The sequence below is a fragment of the Montipora foliosa genome, chromosome 10 (assembly GCF_036669935.1).
Source record: "Montipora foliosa isolate CH-2021 chromosome 10, ASM3666993v2, whole genome shotgun sequence".
NCBI classification, from domain to species: Eukaryota; Metazoa; Cnidaria; class Anthozoa; order Scleractinia; family Acroporidae; genus Montipora; species Montipora foliosa.
In genome coordinates, this window is record NC_090878.1 from 5,454,362 (window position 1) to 5,464,361 (window position 10,000).

The following is a 10,000-nucleotide window of genomic DNA, read 5'->3' on the forward strand; positions in this document are numbered from 1 at the left end:
ACTGTTTCCAGAATTTCTGGGTCTGAAGTTTGCCATATTGTAAATAATGGTTGGCTATATTGCCTGAATCTTTCATTCAAATAATGGAGTCAAATTCCTGCCATACCTCAACCAAGTCAAACCTGTTTGACAGGGTATTTACTGTATTTACTATTTCCGATCCGATGGATCCGTTCTTTTCTTAGAGTAGTTCTGATTGTACTTTCTGAAGTTGTGATTCGTGTAGGGATGCCTCTTCCCTAAAAAAGGATTCTTACTGCCCGTTCGACAATTGGGTTGGGCTTGTAGTTATGCCTTTTATAGGTAGCTGAACTACTCGCCGTACCACTGATCTTATTTGAAGATGGGTGTAATTAGTCCCCAAATAACAGCTTGGTCACTGGGACGCGCGACGCACATAACGTGGCATCATCCTTGTTCGGTCAGGTTCGGCTTTATGGCATCCCTTCGCCTTCTGTGATATTTGAAAACTGATATGACCCAAGGGAGCAATGGCAACTGCATTCATTCTTATAAGCTCTTCGGTGCCAGAGGATTTATTCTCCCCGCAAGCTTTCAACAGTAAATCTGTTGTTTTTGCAAAAATATATGCCATCTCGGTCACGGTGGACTGTAGGGCTGACAGCTTGAGGTCTTTGCCTCGTATGTGTAGCCATATGATCAAGTCGCTTTCAGATCTCAGGATTCACTCTTGAAGTTATCAGTTTGTTGCAGTTGCTTGGCCTAAGATATTTTCCAGATACACTTTTCAGCTGTTCTTCATTCAGTTTGTTCAACCACTGAGATTGGATAATCTTTACAAGACTGTCAGCTATTGCTGAGTCAGTCTTTTCCTCACCAAGCATTAGCTTTGCTATGTCATCGTGGAGAGGGTCACTTTCATCAAGCTTGTGCTTCTTACTACAGTCGCCCAGCAGTTCTTCAAGATCTAAATTCATTCTTTCTTGATTTTGTTTGGCAGATTCTGCTGTTTTGGGGTCCGCCCTTGACCTTCATACACCCTTAGCCAGATCACAGTTTGCTTTTGTTGCAGCTGGATGTCCAGTCACGTACGCGTTGCTTATACACTGCAAAGCGGGTCTGCTAGAACCTTGCTACTTGATACTCTGTCCCCGCCGAAGCAGCATGGGAGAGATAAATCGGCCTCTACACCGTATGTGACAAACCTCTTTTCTAGTCCCTTTCTCTTTAGCGCATATTTTTGTCAGTCAGTATAAAATGCAGACTACGGACTGCAGATTGCATATTGCAGATTGGGTTTAAAATGCAGACTAGGTACATAATGCAGACTGGGGTACTGGGGTACATACAGACTGGGGTACATGGGGTACATGTACTGGGGTACATAATGCAGACTGAGGCCTAAATTGTCCCATTGTTTGAAAATCGTTCCAATAATGTGTTCCACTTTAAAAATCTGTACTGTTTCATTTTTTTAGCTCGACATCTCAGACATTTTTCCTTTCCTCCAATTTTCCACAGCGGCCTCTCTCTTTTCGAACTTATATTCATGCAGATGTTATGAGGACACACTGGCCCTCAATATATCCAAGCCAGACTAAACTGAAGGTTTTCACAGTGATGTCATCACATCGCAAGGTGTTTTTACGTAACGCACAGACCTGACAATTGGAGAAGTGATTAACTAGTATGAATTTGTCTCCTACAACATCCAAACTTTTTTTCATTGAACGGTTTCGATTTTATTTTTTTGTTGCGTGACAGTGAAAACGATCTGTAGCAGAAATCCCCGCCATGCCGAACAACCGAAAGGTTGGAACACGTGCGAACAAAGCAACTGGTGACGCGTCTTCACTTGTATCATATGACAATCGACAGTTTTGACCCCGGAGTAGGGACTACCATATATCGTAGGGCGGGGATCATCGTCGGAAATTTTCAAAAATACCACTAAAAGATACCGGAGTCTCACGAAGGTGGGCGTGGGAAAATATGATTTTTACCCCAAAAAGATACCAGCTAAAAATAAACAAATTTAATTTTTAAGCATTTTTAATAGTTCCAGAGACGTCAACTTCAAACACCTGCTTGAAAAGTTTAGAAAAGCATTGTCATAATTCTCAGATCTATTAATTTCAAGAACAGCAACGATACGCTAAAAAGATACCCACTTAGACTTTGGAGGTCCAGAAACCTTTTAGACACCCTAAAAGATACCAGATCCCCGATTTTGACCCCTAAAAGATACGACGATCATTGAAGACTCACCTTTTTGAAAAGGCATTTTTAGCTCAAACTATTTCTTAATTTTAGCCATAAGTTTTTTAATTCTATATATCATCATTTTATTATTATTATTATTATTATTATTAGTTATTATTATTATTAGGATAGCGCATTTTAATATATTTATATGGATATTTGCGCCTTGTAAGCTCTTAAATCAATTAATCGTTGCCAACTGGAGTACCACCCCCCCCCCCCCCCACCCACGGGGTTTTGACGACAACGCGAGCAGACAAATGTGAATCTTTCATTCTATATTTTTACTCCAAAACCGCTCGTACCAATTTACCTTCTGGATACCATTGTAGGACGCGAACGAGACAGAATGATCGAGAAAGACTTAAAAGAGAGCAAACATATTTTGAGGTGACATTTCAGTCGCCGTCGACTACGATTTCGACTACTGATCGTCGACTACCAACAACCGCTTGAGCATGCGCATTCAAAAATTTAGCAACTATAAAAGCAGTTGATGCCTGTCTAATTTGATATGCTTTTCAGTGGGATTGAGTAAATAAAGAAACAATGAGTATCAAATCTTTGTTGTATTTTGTTAGCGGTAGCTTTCACTCACGATCGCGATAATTGCTTATACTATTCTTCTTCTTGGGCCCCGGGTCTTGGTTCCGTCACTAGTCTCTATGACACGAGCTTCTATGGCACCTAGTTTTATTTCGCGCAGACTGGCAAAAAGGCAAGGACGTTCTCATTGTAAACAACAGATGCTTAGTAGCAATGCGATTTTTCATCGTCCTCAGAGGGTTCACCATGCGAATCATTTGAAGCGATCGAGCAAACAGATCAAAAGAAAAGTTAACGGTGTCTACTTCAGAATTTATCGCCTAGGCATGTTTCAGTGATCGATCACGCATTAAATGTCACTGCGTTCCATAAATTCCGAATTACAAGCCAACCTCACTATTGATTTTTTTTGTAATTAGTTTTCCTTTCCCATTGTAACAACGACCGATACGTCAAATATCAATGGTCAACAACTTCAATTTCTCTTTAGGAATGTCACGCACGGCACGCGAAGAAATATTCACGACACATTCCGTGCCGTAGAATTTTCACCAATAATGTTACGAACCAGAAGCAAAAAGTTCCAGGTAAGAAAAGTCTTGCACGCATTAGGGCCGATTTACACGGTACGACTTTGTCGCATGCGACAACGGCTTACGACAAGCCCACGACATGATTTACGATTGTTGTGTACGTCAGAAAAAATGTCGTAGCATTTTAAAACATGTTTTAAAACGCTGCGACAATCGTAAGTCATGTCGTAGGCCTGTCGTGAGCTTGTCGCATGCGACAAAATCGTATCGTGTAAATCGGCCCTTAAACGTTTTGATATGCTCATTGGCAAGACGTAGCTAATTCACGGTAACACCAAAGTGAAATTGAATCTCATGAGGACGAAATCTATTTTCGGGAACAAGCCGGACACACTTACACTGAGTGCACGGTCAATATCAATTGTTCGCAACAGTTCTTAAAACAGCAATTGCTCTCAAAATAATTTTTTTTCCGAACTGGAAACACGCCGCTGCTGGTCTTCAATACAGACCCAATATTAGTTACTCATTCATTTGGTGACGGCTCATTTGTCATGCCTTTTTCAATCAAGCAGTTGTTTGTAACATGTTGTAATGAGTCACCATCGATTGACGTCGCTTGAAAAAGTTAGCAGGTTAAAGTTGGGACTGCTTGTGACAGGAACCTGTAAATCTGGGTAGGAGTACGACCGCGCGAACAAGATTAGTTTTGAGCACGCGCCGGGAAAGTTTCAAGCGCAGTCTTATCAAAAGATTGCTCATATCAATCTTATCATATTGACTCATTTCCCACGAATATGACCTGTGCGAGTAGAAAAGGCTTAGGTTGAATTGCGGCTTCCTTGTTCACTGTGAAGCTCAGGAAATGGCCCCCCAAAACAGTAACAATGAATTGTAGAGTCGCACGCATTTCGAACAAACCTGAAATAATATGAAATTCAGATATAGGCGCTCAGTAGCAATCAGGGTTATTGCCTACCGTCCGTCAAGCTGGACTTAACTGTATAATGATTGTAAATCGAGGGTGGCTGGTTGATTATTGTTCGAAAATCCGCAATCAAACTTGGCTGGAAACGATTTGTCCAAAATCCTACTTGGGGTTACCGCCCTGAATGATAAGAATCAGTATACACGTTGTCTCATTTGCACGTCATTGCATCATTTTTTGGCGTCATCTTAATTTGCCTCTTAAAGACCTTAAACGATGTAAAAGTCGACAACAGTTTGCCATATCAAGTAGGCCTATAAAGAAGTAAAGCGCATGCTCAAATGTATGTCACGGGAAGCAACAATACTAGTCGTTGAAGACTAGTTATTCGATTGGCCTGAAACGAATACTATGCTTATTTCGCTTCCACTACTCGTTCCAGTCTGGTAACGTGTTTATTTAAGTATCGTGAGGACCCATTTGGAAAAATGCCACCTCCGAATTTGAAGAATTACATTAGCTTACACACGATAATTAGAAGTCCTAACTATGTCTGATATGGCAGTACCTTCTATCTCCTCTAGAATAACTTAACATACAAAACAGAGCTCTCCCTCTGAGAACTGTAGGTCTCAATGTCCAGTGTTCGTGGTATACTTTGTTACAGAAATAACGTTCTTCTGTATCATTCGAATTATCATTATTTTTCATTTTGTCCATCAAGACTATTATCAAATTTTGTACCTTTTACTTAGCAGTGTAAGAAGCCTTAAAATGAATAACATATAATAATTTTTTAGGCCCAACGACCATGTACGACTTGTCTCGGTTTAGTCCCTTTTCTGGTGTCTAACTGATTAAGGCAAACTCTTAAGGCGATTGATTTAAAAAAACAATAAAAAATCCACGTTTCACACGCAGCGCTCTCGCTGAAGTGCCTCTCTTGAAGATGTCGTATTTGCTGCAGAAGTGACTCCGCAGACAAACACCTTAATATTCTGATCGCACCATTTTTTCCTGTTGCTCAAAAATGAATGACTGATCAAATTTCCTTCTCTTTTCGAAGTCTTTGAACTCCAGTTTACTTCATACTTCTAAATTTTGTGGGAAAAATCTTGAAGATGGTATTTTCAAGTGTGTACGCTAACATTAAGGATTCCACTTTTACAACTTAACGAATGTTACCCAAGTGTTGTTTTTGATATTCTTCAGTACCGAAAGAATAGAACCCCGGACTGAACTGAATATAGTATCAGAATTTACGCAAACCTGGACGATTACAGACATTCCGGAGAGCGGAAAAGGTTACAGTTCTTTTGAGTTATCTTTAGTGAAGTGTGCACGCGAATTGAAGAAGAACAAGAAATGAAAGCTTACGAGACATTGTTTGAGTCATAAAAAACGCCAATGTTAGCTTTTCGTATTTAAAGGTGTTTACACTGACTGGGAATCTTTGCTGTTACCAGATCGCAATCCTCTTCTAAAGAAAGAAGAAACCATCTTTCATCAAGATCGAACCAAAGGTAAGGAAACACTTATCCAAATGAGTGTTTTTCAGTCGCGAAAGAAAGATTCTCCAGTGCATAACTCAAAAGAACAGACTATATAATACATTCAATAAGAGACTGTATTTCTAAAGCGGCTCAAGAGTAAAACTTCATGTAGTTTAATACGTCGTGAATGCTATGGAGCACTATCACGCTGAATGTATTGAGATAGCCACAAATTAACGAAAATTGACAGAATTGACTGTTAAATTCATTTTGATAATTGCTAATTAAATATATGTCAACTCGGTAGCTAAAAAACAATCAGAGTTGCTGGCATGGTAACGTAATGAAAGGTCTACCTTGACATCATACACTGCATCAATATTTCTATGACATGGGCTGCCTCGCAGTGTACGTTTTTTAACACTGTTTTCGTGACTGACGTCTTTGTCGCTAGTGTTGCATTCCTGTGGAAAGGACCATAAAAAACTGAATCACCTTTTAGATATTGCACGACACGTCGCTTCAACCATACACAAAAATAACTGCGAAGATAATCAATATCGAAAAGCTAAGTTTGATAGTGTCAAGAGATTTATTTAGATCAACCAGGGGCCCATTAACCAACCCAAGTGATATCTAACCCACTCAATGGTCAATCCCACGTATTTTGCCTAATACTTAAAAAATAAAAAAATGTGCAAAGCTGCGGTTATTAAAGTTGTTTTTACCAGGCGATTGCTTTAACTTTCATCCAAGAGGAGCTGGTTCTGAATGTCAATATTTACAGGAATTGCAGTTACCATTTATTTCCTGTTGCAAGTTTCTGAAAAAAATAAATAAAAAGTGCCACTTTACCATAATTGCTTGTGATCTCGCAATCTGATTGAAGTGATTTGCCGTTGTCGTACAAAAAAGTACCCAAAACCGGTATGTCAAAGGAGGAAAAGTAGGTTTCATGGTTACAGAGTTCAAAACTGATTCCTTGCCCACAGCTTTCTTCATGACCTTACGTTGACTCTCTGTTGACCGGACAAAAACAGCTTCACTGAAACTTTGTCGAGTAAGAAATGTCATTTTATATAGCGTCTTTTTCTACAAACAACGTTTAAAAAGACCCAGAGTTTTTGCTTTTGCCTTTTAGTGACTAAATACTCGAGTTGCCGTGGGTCACGCCTCGAAGCTAAAGTCACAACCAGAACCTTCTCTCTATTTTACGTGAAACGTGAAACGTGAAACGTGAAGCCGATGTTTGCCGTATCACGTAAACGTACGTGATGCGAAATCTCTCTAATACCGTAAACTGATGGGCCAAAGCCAATTGCCAAGGCCAAATGAGAGAGATTATGGACTTCCTAAGTTACTCATCTTTACACAACGGAAGTGCGTTATACCACAAACCAACAGATACTTGACAATTTTCTTAAAGTGAAGATCAGTGACCGCTTTGGAAACATAATGTTACGTTAAGATGATAATGAAGTTGGTAAGATCATGAAATGACCAAGGTAAATCGTCCTAATGCTCATAGCCAGGCCTGTCGACTCTGGTTTGGTCAGAGGGCGTAGAAGACAGGCCAAGGAAGTTATTATAGACAAAATTTAATACGTGAAATGAGTCGGAAACCAACCAACGCACTTTCAATTTTTAGGCAGAACTTTTAAACATGAAATGCAGAGATTGCGGAATAGCCATAACAACGTTAGGAAGACATACATACAGGTCCAACAGCTCAAATATGCTTTGCTGAACTTCAAAATTAAAAAAAAAATTAGCCAGTACTCTCGCAATGTTTTCATCTACAAGCGACAAAATATAATAACAAACACTACTGAAAAACAAAGACAGATTTTCAACACTCAGTGGTTCAAAGTGGTCTCGCAAACATCTTAACGTTACTCTTCTTTGGAAAAAAAACCTTATTCAACACATTTATTATCATACTATATTTGACGGGTTCGGGATAAAGCAGTGATTGGTGTACGAAGCACTTTGCAGGATTCCCAGACATCAATGCTGAATTCTTTTTCTAGACTCAACGATTCCATAATGGTTACCGTTCTAACCTCAAATGAAGACTAGCTCTTGAAAAAGTGCACATTCGTGATCCGGAAATTCCATGATGCATTCTGTTTTTTCCACCCAGTTTCCGAATGCTTTAATTAAACGGTAACGGCCCCTCACAATTTTTGTTCAGCCGCTGGCACTTGGTATATTTTAAAATGAATAACATATGGATGCTTCGGAAAAGCTCAGATGCCGTATGAAGCTTGAAGGGTAAAGGAATAAAGTCTAATCAAATCATCAAACTGCTTGAGCCTTGGTGTAACTAAAAACGTAAAGCCATTTTGGAAGTAGGTAAGGTCTACTTGTTACTGTGCTTGGGATTAAATGTGAGCTAAGTGCATCCTTTTTATTAGAAAAAACTATCAATTTTATCGATGGCTAAAATAAACTACAATTAAGAATAATTAACAATTATTCGCCGAAGGCGAAGTGATTATCGGTGAATATTCACCGAGACAAAGTCGAGGTGAATATTCACCGATAATCACTTCGCCTTCGGCGAATAATTGTTTTAGTATAAATACACAGGTGATTATTTCAGAAAAGAGAAAAAAAAAACCATTTCAACGTGAAATCATCTTCACTTACAGTGGAAAAACGACCTTTGATGAGTATTCATCAATTATCTTTGAAAAATGCGTGGTTACCCCCAATTTCCTCTTTGGATTTCAGTAACACTTGTTAAGATCTACATTTCCTGCATAATCATAAACCGGGGTAAAAATACCTTTGAATTGGAAGGCACCGCCCTTAAGCTGGCCCTGAGATATTTGGTATCATAGAATCCTCGAGTGTTTTCAGTCTACGTCATTGCTTCTGTTGTTAATAGCAAGCCAATCACAAGGCACCTTTGGAGAGGTGTCACATGACCGAAAAAGGATAATTATCAGCCTTACGAAAATATCAACCTCACAGAATAAAAAATATCAGAGGAAGAAAGAGCTGCGAGTGCTAACAACCATGATGCAAGATCATTTCGAGACATGAAAGCTGGTAGATCTTTCTGCAAATACTACGCGGAGTAGATTGTACCTTAATTTGCATTTTTTATTTGTACTGTATTGTCTTATAAAACAATACATTTGAGTAGAATGGAATCGAATAAAAAAGAATAAAACAGAACTGAACAAACAGAGAACAATGTAAACTGTTTTCCAATATGTTTAAAAATGGAAAACGTGTAGTCAGGAGATGTCATAAGTTCTATGGAAAAAGGTTTGCCTCTGACTCTTGGTATTTTTCAACAGACGTTTCAGCTAGTCCTTAAGCCTTCATCAGTCATATGAAAGCGAAGTTCGTTATCATACGCTATTTAAAGTAACGTAGCGCGAAGCTTGCGCGCGTGACCATGCAATTCATGCTCGCGTGATGCCTTTGTAGGCTTCTGGAAGTACGATATGATCGTTCCCAGCGAAGCCTGGCACTCTACATTGGACCCGAAATGAAATTTGTTCACTTGGGATTAGGGATTTTTTTTGGCTCTTTTGTTGACAATCTTTAGTTTCTTTTGTTTGATGTCATCTGTCCTCCTGTCGTTGTAGAGAGGCAGAAAGATCCACGGTAACGGTATATAGCGTAAACAAGCGCCGCAAAGGTTTCGAGTTTGGTCACTGACTCCAAACACGCATCTCTCAATGACATGAAAATAAATGGCCCTGTATTCTGTAGTTTTGCCTCTTTTTGAAGTAGGTTTTGAGGGTTTATTGTCTTTAATCTTTAATCTTTAATCGCAGTTCGTAACCATACATAACTGATACAAATACAACCGAACAAAAATACAAAAATGGTTGACGGGACGGTAGTAGGGGGGAACCAAATTCCCATGCTAAGACATACCCTCCAAGAAGAAAAAAAATATATACATATATGTATGAAGAGACTATGAATTAAACTATAAATTACAAACCTAGATGACTAGTAATAATGCAGTGTTTTGTCAGTCGCAAAACACTTCTGAAGCCCGCCAGGAGTTTCTGGATGAAACGGTTTTCTCGTAAACAAATAAATCATTGGATGACAGAACTCCCAGACTGTACAGCAATTATAGTCACTGATTCATGACGTAGCTCTTATTTATAGCAACTCAATTACAAAAGACCATTGAAAAATTTTCACTCGATCTTTCCCAATACAATAAAAATGGAAAAGAGAACAAAGCATTAAGGCGGGGCAGGACATCACGAGGTTTCAAACAATAGAACAAATCTTAATCC

General features: G+C 39.1%; 1 long non-coding RNA gene across 2 annotated transcripts in view; it reads right to left on the bottom strand.

Moving 5' to 3' along the window:
• The window catches only part of LOC137974392 (uncharacterized), a 35,743-nt gene that overhangs the window by 2,983 nt on the left and 22,760 nt on the right, over nt 1-10,000 (bottom strand). For both annotated transcript variants that reach the window (XR_011117447.1, XR_011117448.1), the window contains exons 2-3: nt 6,452-6,546; nt 6,080-6,187 (exon numbers count right to left, since the gene is read on the bottom strand). This is a non-coding gene — a long non-coding RNA (uncharacterized lncRNA). The remainder of the gene's footprint in view (nt 1-6,079; nt 6,188-6,451; nt 6,547-10,000) is intronic.